Source organism: Mytilus californianus, unplaced genomic scaffold, assembly GCF_021869535.1.
Source record: "Mytilus californianus isolate M0D057914Y unplaced genomic scaffold, xbMytCali1.0.p SCAF_13, whole genome shotgun sequence".
NCBI classification, from domain to species: Eukaryota; Metazoa; Mollusca; class Bivalvia; order Mytilida; family Mytilidae; genus Mytilus; species Mytilus californianus.
Window position 1 is genome coordinate 25,657,433 of NW_026262615.1, and position 9,094 is coordinate 25,666,526.

A 9,094-nucleotide genomic window follows, 5' to 3' on the forward strand; every position below is an offset into this window, starting at 1 on the left:
TGTACTCCAGACGCGCGTTTCGTCTACAAACACATATGTGTGTCCTGGTAGTATATACATGATAGTCGTGTTTAAATTCTGCCTCCAAACTACTTTTTTATTAGAACTAATGGTTTACTTTTATAAATTTTGACTTGGATGGAGAGTTGTCTCTGAGTCATTGGCACTCATACCACATCTTCTTATATCTAATAACGAGTCCATGGCCACTTTATCAGTTTTGTATCTTGATTAAGATAAAGATTTTTTAAAGATTTAATCATATTAATGACTATGACGTGGAAGTTATATGAACACACATGCTCCATATAAATTTATAGTAGATAAATCATAGATTTAATCACACGATTAATATGTGCAAACAGAAAGTTATTTCTAAAACAATGTGTTAATACACCTGGATTATATTTGGAACTTATATTTTCAAACAGGTTAGGTGTTAATTGTTTTGAAATTTTACGACATGTGTTGTTAACCCACGGGAAAACACCGTTCTTTTTGATGTATTTGTACGTAACCAACATTGAATTAGAAACATTACATCACGTCGCAACGGGGAATGTGACTTAGTCTTATATCATTTTCTTACCACAGCACTATTAATAAATCTACGGGAGAACATTAATAATGTTGAATGTTATAAATTTTCCACTAATCATCTTATAGACTTTACACATGTTATATGCTGTATATTTAGATATAATTGCGTGCATTTATTATTTCGATTTTTGAAGAATGGAAATCAATGTGAGATAAATTATTGCGACTTCAGGAATATCTGCATACGTATATATATATATCAGAATGCAAGTTCTTATTATTGAGGTACCAACCAAGTCACATTAGTTGCTTTAATAAAAAACTCATAATTGTTTCTGAATTTAAAGTATACATCAGTAAAAACGCAGCTATTTCTGTATTCTTCAATGTTTTTCGTTCATTCTTCTTTATCTTTTAAAATAATGGCTATTCTGTAATTACTTGATAACTGTATTCTGGACATTGTTCTTTTCTGTAATCAGTATATAATCCAATTTTTTGAAGTAATTCTTTATATTTCAGCCCCCACCCCCCACCCCATTATTTTTCTATTCTTTATTTTTTTTACCATTTGTCTCTATTATTTATTTTGTTGCCCATTATTCTCTATTCTGTAAACCCAATATACGTGCTTTTGTTTTTATTCATTTTCTAATACACGATTATTGATTGTTTTTTTATTTCTCTAGACATGGATCCTAATCAAATGAAAGCACTTGACCAATGTCATCCAGATATACTGCGAGATGTAGACATTGACAAACAATTTCTTCTCAGAATGTACATAGACAACATTATTACTCAAGCTCAAAGCGAAGATATAGAGGTTAGAAATTAAAACAAAAATATTCTTTAAATACTCTTACTTTTTTAAAGCTAAAAACAGCAGGTAGAGGTATAAAATATCTCAATATAACGCATTAGTGTTCATGTAGACACCTTTCGCAAACTAACACGGAATATTTTTTCTTAACGAATTATATGCCAACAAAATTTAGTATGATCAAACTTATAATAATTAGTCAACCACAATTAGTATCAATACTATTTTGAAATAATTAAAATCACACGAAGTTCATATCAATAGTTTAACAGTTGAACTGAAGATAAATAATATTGAAGTATACATTTTAAAAATTTACAAAAGAAGTATAATTATGACAATTATCTGTTGATCTTGATAGTTTGTAAAACGTATTGTTAAACATATGTAATATTATTGTGACCCTACAAAGTAATTTAAGTTATATAATTGTCTTGTGCTTCTTCGTTTTGTTGTTACATTATCAAATTGATATTCTGTGGTTTCATATATTTTGCATGGTAAGCATTTTTCGTAAATTGAACAACATTGTACCTCGCGTTTTTTTGATTTTGTGATTTTGCCAGAATCTGCTTAGAAGCCTCAAAAATTTTATAAGTTGATGAGCATTTAAATTCGAATTTTTCCTTTACCCAGAAAATGCACGACAATTAGTATCCCACGTATAATAATGAATAAACAGTATGTATGACAAACTGATATTAATTATATAATAATAGTGTTTGTATTGTTAGACCAAATCTATTTAATTGTATGATTTCACTCCAAATATTTTAAAAGTCAAATGCAGTGAATACTGACAACATCCCTTACAACTGTAGCACTTCAAATCAGTCTTCAGATTTCGTTTGGAAGTTTGACTGTACCTTCAGAATCAGTATTACAAACGGAACACCACACTCTTATTTGAACCGGATTGTTATTTGAAAATGTCTTACAAATGGGCAGTTTAGCTAGCGATAAAACCACGATTTACCTACCATTTTCTTCGGAAACTGCCTGCACCAAGTCAGGAATATGGCAGTTGTTTTTCACTTGTTCCGTTGATTGATAGCGTTTGATTATGTCAGTTTTTATGGACTTCCCCTTTTTGAATTTGCCTTGGAGTATTTTTGTAACAGTGTAAACTTTCGTTTTCCTTCAAAAATATACTTATTATAAAAAGATATCAATTAAACCACGTTAACACTTTTAAGTTTTAAATATTGTCTTTATCACAACTACAATTGATTTTTTTTTTATTAAATACTACCAACACTATATATATATATATATTTGTATTGTTAAACAGTTATTAACACACACGAACACCTATTATCCTACATCATACGTATATTTTGGCATTGCACGAGGTCATACTTGTCTCAGGCTGTTAAGGACCCCTTTACATTAAATTCGTTGAAATGGGCTGATTGATAGGATAGTCCTGCAAAATATTGTTTTCTTATTTGTATAATTTGTCTTTGAAAAGGGATAAGTGAAAATGGTTATGATTTTAAAAACTGAAAAATGATATGAATAAGAGACCTTCAAATTCAAGTTCGTCAATAATCCGTCACGCCAAATTGTTGCATCAAAAAAGTTGAAATTTCGATCTTAACTTCTTGAAAAAAATATGCTGCATTCAAAAAATATCATGCAGTTGTTTTATACGGTGGTGACGAATTTATGCAGTTGTATATGCTGTTATACACAAACGTGATATTTTGATCTGTCAAAGGTTTAGCTATCACCGAGTTACGTCCCTGTATTAACACTTCATATCGTACTATCAATAAAACTGTTGTACTGTTAGGGACTTATCATTTTTTATCATCTGGGAGGGGGGCTGGTCAAAATGCAGGGGTTTTTTTTTCTGCGTGTGGGAAAGGGGGGTTCAAATTTTTTTTATAAATTCAAAGAGGGGGGATCAACATTTTTTGCACATGGAAATGAGTAGTTTGCATACTTCAAAATACAAAATGTGAAGAATAACCGATGATTACAATGGTCAAATGGAAATATATTTTTACCACCATTCATATCATGACAATTAAGTAAGACATCACATGACTAAGGTGATGTAGGAAGCTGCCATTTTTGTGTCATTTTGTCCCATATAAAATGCATTAGTGCTTCATAACCCGAATAATCCTGTCGTTATACCGTATATCGGGTTTTTTCGTTCGTGTTTAATTTTCGTTTTGTTCGCGGCAGCTTAAGAAATGCGAAAATTTGACCCCGCGTAAATTTCACTGCATATTCCCAGATTTATTGTTTTTTGAAAGTTTCATACATTAAACTGTTGATTATCGAGTCTTTTGTGTTGTTTGGTAGATCACAAGCAAGTGTTTACTTAATTAAGGTATCTGTTTATATAATAATTAAAATTACTAAAATTACATGGCACACCTTTTGATCAACACAGCAATCAGTTACAGGTTAACAAATGTTAATTAGAGACGATCTATTAAATGGTGTCATAACCCAAAATATTTTAAAGATTTTTGCATCTATGTAAAATTTAAATTAAAATAAATCACATATATACACGGATATTTGTATTTTTAACAATACGATACAGTTATATTTTCGCGTGTATTTTCCCACTCAGTGAAAATTTAACCTGCCCATTTTGTCATCATATGGGAAAAAACCTGACGTGAAAAAAACCCGATAAACAGTATTCCACTCACATTTTGTTATAATCAGCTTAATAGTTTGGGAAAAATTAAGTATAAATTAAAATTTACAGCGATTTGAGAAAAAATTTGTAAAAAAATTAAAATCAAGCAGCATCATGAAAGAAAATAGAGTAGAGCAATAAATTCTCCAATAAATGATCAAATGTTCATCTCATCTGCATACAAACAGTTGAATTGTGATACAAAAGTCTAAACAGATGATTCTGAGATGACGAACACCACTAATGTGCCTTTTTGTTTTCATTAAAAGATCCCTTTGGGTCCATTTAGACCTCTCATTCCCTCAAAATTTGTACTGTTTAAACTAATAAAACAAAATTTTGGGGTTACTATGATGATATATCACACATTTACGAATGAAATGTAACAATAAATGAGTAATTGAATTGTTCAAGCTAAAATGAGAAATAACTCGGTGTTTTGCATGTTAAAATTTTGGCATGTTAATGTTTAATAGAGGGGGGATCACATTTTTTAAGTGTTTTTACAGAGGGATCAAATAAAAATAGTGAAATATTATCAAGAAAATTTTATATGTTTGATTTCAAAATGACCAGCCCCCCCTCCCAGGTAAAAAATGATAAGTCCCTTATGAAAGAGAGGTGAAAAACACCAAAGGGACATTCAACTCGAAAGTCGAAAATAAAATGACAACGCTATGGCACGAAACGAAAAGACAAACAACAGTATACAATACACGACACAGAAACATGAAGACCAATCAACACAAACCGGTTTAGTGGATCGGTTTCTCACAATGTGATGTTCTTTATAAATGTAAATAATTTAGAATAATGACTCTTCGTTTGTTTACACACTATAACACATTCAGATATATTATTGATTTTTTTAGCTATTTCCTAATAGCTGAAGGTATAGCAGTAGTGTATGCTGTAACTTAAATGAGTCATAATTTTCTCCTCTGTTGTTACTATAAAGAACTGACTCAAAATTGAAATTCCGCTGCAGAAGTCTTAAAGTCAAAAGGCCAAATAAAGCCTGAAGTAGAAGAGCATTCACAACATAAGATTCCGAAAGGTTTTGTCATAAACAGCTAAGGTAATCAATTCCTTCCTTGGGTAGAAAATCTTAGTATTCCGATCAATTCAAAGTTATAAAAGCAGTTGATTTATAAATATGACCATATCAATGATAATTCATGTCAACACAGAATTTCTCACTTCTAATACACTCGGAAAAGAAACCTTAAACGGCAGTGGCATCAACTTAGTAGTTGTAAAATATATCAGGCTTTAAATTGTGTACACCAGACGCGCAATCCATAACGCTCTAATAAAAAGAGTAAAATGTCAAATAAAGTACTAAGTTGAAGAGCATTGAGGACCCAAAAATCTGAAAGGCCATGCCAAATACAGCGAAATTACTTTACCTGTCGTGAAAAAGTATCTGTTAGAATAATAGAAAGTAAAGATGTTGACGAAGACCTTATTCAATGTCTTCATATATAATAATATTTAGACACGAATATGGTTTAAATAGGGTGTCTCTTGTTTTTATGAGTCATGGGTGGTTGTCTTTTGAAGTCTGCCTTTCATCCCTTTTTTATCATTTCCATTTATTTTTGTACAAAGTCAAATACTTTACAAACAAAATCAAAAAGATTGTCCTGGTTATTTTAACTTACAAGACATTCTGAATTCAAAAACCCCCCAAAAAAACTTCGAATGAACTTTTAAACATTATGTTGTACTTAGAAACTGTTTATAAAATAGCAAAAAGGATACTCATAAGTCGAAGACAAACTGACAACGTCATTGCATAAAAAGGAATAAAGACGAAAAACCTTAGAGTCTGCAGTATTAAATTGCATCATATGAATTTCTACAATGAGCAAATCCAACATCGTTCAGTTCATTAGATACAAAAGACCCTGCGATAAGAACTTGTGGAAAAATCAAGAGAAAAATGAATGTGATACATAATAATTATAAAATTGCCTTTCAATACCATTATTGTCTTGAAAATTGTTTGGAACAATATTGTGAAAATAAATGTATAAAGTTCGAGATTGCATGTTAGTTACGTAAGTGCGTCACTATTTTTGATATCCTGTGGTGTTTTTCGTTGATGGAGAATATGTTCGTTGTTGTTCTCTGGTTTGTATGTTGTGTCGACTATTATATTATTCGTTTGTGCGTTTCTCTGTTTTGAATGTTCTTGCGTGTGTTTGTGCTGTATTTCTGTCACTTAGTGTTTTAGCGATATTTTTTAACATTGTCATAAAGCGGGAGGTTTGGCATGCCATGAAACTAGGTTCAACCCACTATTTTTTCTTAAAATGTCCTGTACCAAGTCAGGTATATGGCAATTGTTATCAAATAGTTCGTTTCTATGTGTGTTGGCGTTTGTTTTTGTTGCACTTCGGTGTTCCTGTTGTTCCTTTGTTTTCCTCTTATAGTTGATGTGTTTTCCTCGGTTTTGGTTTGTAACCCGGATTTGTTTTCTCTAAATCAATTTATGACTTTTGAACACCGGTGTACTACTGTTGGCATTCTTTATACATCATATGTTACAAAAAAAGTTGAATATGTTTTATATACTTGATTGGCTAAGTTTTACTGTAACGGAACGTGTACATGAACTTTATAAAGAAAATCCTTTATCTTATCAAAATCTTCAGAAATGTATTACTTTTAAATTATTGTCTACTCGTACGCAATTCGCCGATAGCATTTCCGTATGCACTGATTAATAAAAGGAAAGGAGAGCTCAAACGTTGAAGTCAGATAGTGTTGATTGATTTTGAAAACCAAATTAAATCACCAAACCATTTACCAAATGTTTATGGCAAAGTTTAATTAATAAATATCAACGCATGGACATTATATAAAACAAATAATAACATGAATAAACATCGCTCTATTGCATGTCTATAGTCCCACTTTTTTTCACGCGCTCAATGATTCTATATTGATTCTTAATTAAGGTCGCTTTCGGTAAACTTCGGCAATAAGATATGTAAACATGAAAGTTAATAAACAAGACAAATAGTTTTCTCGATTATATGTTATGGATTCGAAATAATTGTAACAAATTGTGCATAGAGAACGACTTAGTGTAGAATATATACATGCTTTGGTGCATAAATTTCCTTGACATCATAATTTCACGAAAATCCTTTCATATGACAATGTATAGGATATTGATTAGACAATATAACATATAATGAATAAATGAAAAATTATTAAGATTCCCCTCCCAAATCTTTGTCTTTTTTTATTTTAGATAATAACTATAGCATGTAGAAAGAAATGTTTTAAAGTTGATTTCCGAAAATAAAAAGATCTAACTGTATAAATGCCAGTCTGATCCTTATTTAGTTGTAATGATTTATAGAACCTCCAATAGTATGCAACGATTTACTAATTTTGGATGATAGAAATGAATCTTTATCTTGATCCTTCCTTATACCGTACTGTGTTCAGTGGATTGATTTATTTCTATCAATCTCTATTTCATATAAATATCGAATACTTCACAATTATTATTCTTGTGAAATGTATGTACTGTTTACAGCAAGAAACAACCAGAAGAGCAAAAGCTTCCAAACTATTAGAGGTTTTGCCACGTAGAGGACCATCCTGTTTTCGTCAATTCGTTAACAAACTACGCCAAGACTATCCTTGGATTGCGAAAAAACTTGATACAGAATATGAAAAGGCGAAAAGAGAAATACCAAAAGATATCAATACAAAATTGTTGGATGTCTATAACAACCAATTATGTCGATTGGTTCATGGTGTTTATGATCACAGCTTTTTGTTGCCACCAGAAACCCAACCTGAATATTTAGTTAATCAAATATCCGACAATGTGCGTATTCTGCATAGCAGATGTTACCGAGCTCTTGGAATATCATCACGTGATCATGATCCAGTAATCACATACTTTTCACTTTCACAACTTATAGACCGTAAAGTTCATTGTTTACAAAACAGTCTCCACGAAATGAAATGGTCACTCTATGAGGAGAAGAAGAAAAAGAACAAATCAAATATTATAGTTTTAGACCAAAAATTTGAAAAGGAAATCACTAAAACGAAAAAGGCACTCGAGAAACAAAAAGAAGCGAACAAAAAACTAGAATCCTCATTGAAAGTAAAAACCAAACAGATACAATCTCTATCAAGAGAAAGCACACTTTTACAAACACAAAACCAGCAATTGAAGGAACGTGTGCAAGAACTTGAAAGTGCAATGATTTATCAGCGTCAGTCGTCACAGGTATCAATGATCACCGAGTGGAGGATGTGAAGGGTACCATATTTTGTATTATTTAATAAGCAAGTCAATTTATTTGAGTCTCGATGCAAATAAGGGATCCTATATTTTGTAAGCGTCGCCGTGTCGGCAGTGTCACCAACATTTAAAACCGATTCAAATTAAAATAAGTGTAGACATAAATTAAAATAAGTGTAGACATCAATAATTTTGCCGACCCACCATGAAATTTTACGAAATGTGAACAGTAGCTTCGTAATCAAGACATAGCATTTGAAGAAGAATGAAAATAAAATTTTCGTATGTTTACAGATTTATAAATAGATTTGTACAGTTAAAATACAATCTATAGGTTAAGTTTTTCAGACATTAATAAATGTCAGCCCATCGTTGAAATTTACGAAACTTTGACAGAACCTTTACTGTGATTATGAAACTGCATATCAAACAAAATTTAGAAAGTATATTATTTCATTTCTTTTGATGATAAAAAAATTTAGTTTTTAGAAGTTAACATGACAATTAGGGGTTAAGTTATACAAGCATCAATAACTTTGTGAAACCTTCATGCAAGTTTACAGAAGCTTCTTCATGATAAAGAAATACTAACATCTGAAAATAGGTTTTCCTTTTTTTCTATTGATATTTTACAAATAGATTGACTTGGCTTTTGTAGTTAACATTAAGATAAGTCAAGGTTTGATTCTTTTAGGCATTGATATATTTTTTTTTAATCTTCATGGAATTTAACCAAAATTGGACAACAGATTCATACCAATTATGATTACCCAGTATTATGTTTATG

The 9,094-nt window shown here is 30.8% G+C and overlaps 1 long non-coding RNA gene across 1 annotated transcript; it reads left to right on the forward strand.

Annotated features, from left to right (window-relative positions):
- Positions 1–294: 294 nt before the first annotated feature.
- Positions 295–8,709, forward strand: LOC127723423 (uncharacterized). Its single transcript, XR_007992075.1, has 3 exons — positions 295–431; positions 1,230–1,366; positions 7,585–8,709. It is a non-coding gene; the product is annotated as an uncharacterized LOC127723423 (long non-coding RNA).
- The last annotated feature ends 385 nt before the right edge of the window (positions 8,710–9,094 follow it).